Below are 1,980 nucleotides of genomic sequence, written 5' to 3' on the forward strand. Positions count from 1 at the left end.
TGTTTCTATGACACCAGTTCCATTTGTATTTTTTCCCCATGGGTTTTCCAGCAGATGTTTACAATCCTTTAGTGATGTTATGACCAAAATTGTATTAGGTAAAAATTCAAATCCCTAAATTTTATGTACTCACCTGCACTAATATTTTTAAGTTGTCATGAAGGAAATATAAGTATTATCCTTGTATTTATTTCTATTCTAATTCTCCTCATGCCATTGATATTTTATATGTATTCATTGTAAAGATGAATAAACAAATTATAAAAATAAACAAATTATAAGGAAACAATGAAATATCCAAAATAGAGTATGTAAGCCAATTAACAATCACCATTTTTACCAACAAAAATATCGAAAGTCATAAAATTGTGGAGTATCTTTAAAGGGTTAAGAAATGATAATGGCAAATCTAGAATTTTATGTCAGTTAGATTTAGAATTCAAGAATACATCAAAATAGAGACATTTTCAGACAATCCAAAAACTGAGGGTTTACTAGCACGAGTAGTAACTTCTAAAGTATATACTATAGAATAAAGGATAATTAACTGAAAGTAATTCCAAAATATGAGAAGGAGAAAGGATGTGAAAAAAATATATAAGCAATCACAATTTTATTTAACATACACATCAATAATATGTGATTTGTGGGAATAAGAAAAACAATGTAAATATAAATAATGAACAATTTAGTAGCAAATATTAAATAATTGCAATTAAAGAGCCCTAAGACTTTGTATTGTTTGGGCTTGGTGTTAATAAACTTTATATTTTATGTTAATAATGGTTATTAGAATATCAAAATTGCCTAGCAAAAGAAAACTGATAATGTGAATAATTTCCAAAATAAGAGAGATAAGTTAAAAAAAAAAAAAGTTAAAGTAAACAAATGCAAAACAAGGCAAAAAAAAAAAAAAAATTAAAGTGAGAAAGACCTGCAAAGTGAATAAAAGGAAGAAAATAGGACTTTGAATGTAAAAAAATAAATAAATGAAAACCTAAAAAATAACATGCAAGTTGCCAAAAGGAAACAATTTACTTGACTGAATAAAGGTCGTAAAGGATTTCTTTAGCTGGTGAGCACCAGGAAAATCTGAAGACCACGTGGTTCCAGACTGAAGTAGGATCGGGCTTCTTACAGAAGAGGAAGTTGAGTATCCCTGGTTTGGATTGGACAGATATTTTCTGCTTTAACTGATTCTGAGTTTAGGTTTCTGGGTTATTTTCTGTTTGTTTTTGTTTTATCTGTTTATGTTCCACTTTCAAAGAGTCTCATTATCCATCAGAACAATATTGTATGAGAACTATCTTTGCAGTCCATGGGCTAACCACATTTCCTGTGTGGGACAGGGGAGGTAGACAAGAATAGGAATTAAATGGATATAAAGGAAGAAGACAAAGGGCAGGGGATTATTACTGTCTCGTATGTTTGTTTTAATCACTTTACACAGTTACTAAGTTTTCAAATTTACTAAATATTTTATATGATTCAAATCACTAACTGAGAAATTTATTTCAAATTCAGTGCTCTTTGCAAAGACCTGGCTAGGTGTTGGAATCCAAAAATGAACTGTGAAAAAAGGCCCTTGTCCTCAGGAATTTATGTTCAGAAGAAATAAAATAACAAAATTAAATAAGTGGATAAATACATGTGTGTTGTTTTACTAAGACCTTATTTATTAAATATTTTGCTAAGCCTATAATATTAAAGCAGATATCTATATATCTCTATATAACAATGGTTCCAGAGTCAAGAGTTTAACCTTGTGGATTCCTCAGTGACCTTGAGTAATCACTAAAACAAAATACATTTGTATTTAAATACGAACGTATGTTCGAACAGGTTGTCACCCTAGCCACTTCACAAAATATTTGAAAAACACATTGATAGACAATTTGATGATTCTACAAATCTGGTAAATGAATTAGAAGTATGATAAAAAGGTTTTTCTGAGCCGATACCATCGAGCAAAAAGAAAAT

The sequence above is a fragment of the Macaca mulatta genome, chromosome 6 (genome assembly GCF_049350105.2).
Source record: "Macaca mulatta isolate MMU2019108-1 chromosome 6, T2T-MMU8v2.0, whole genome shotgun sequence".
NCBI classification, from domain to species: domain Eukaryota; kingdom Metazoa; phylum Chordata; class Mammalia; order Primates; family Cercopithecidae; genus Macaca; species Macaca mulatta.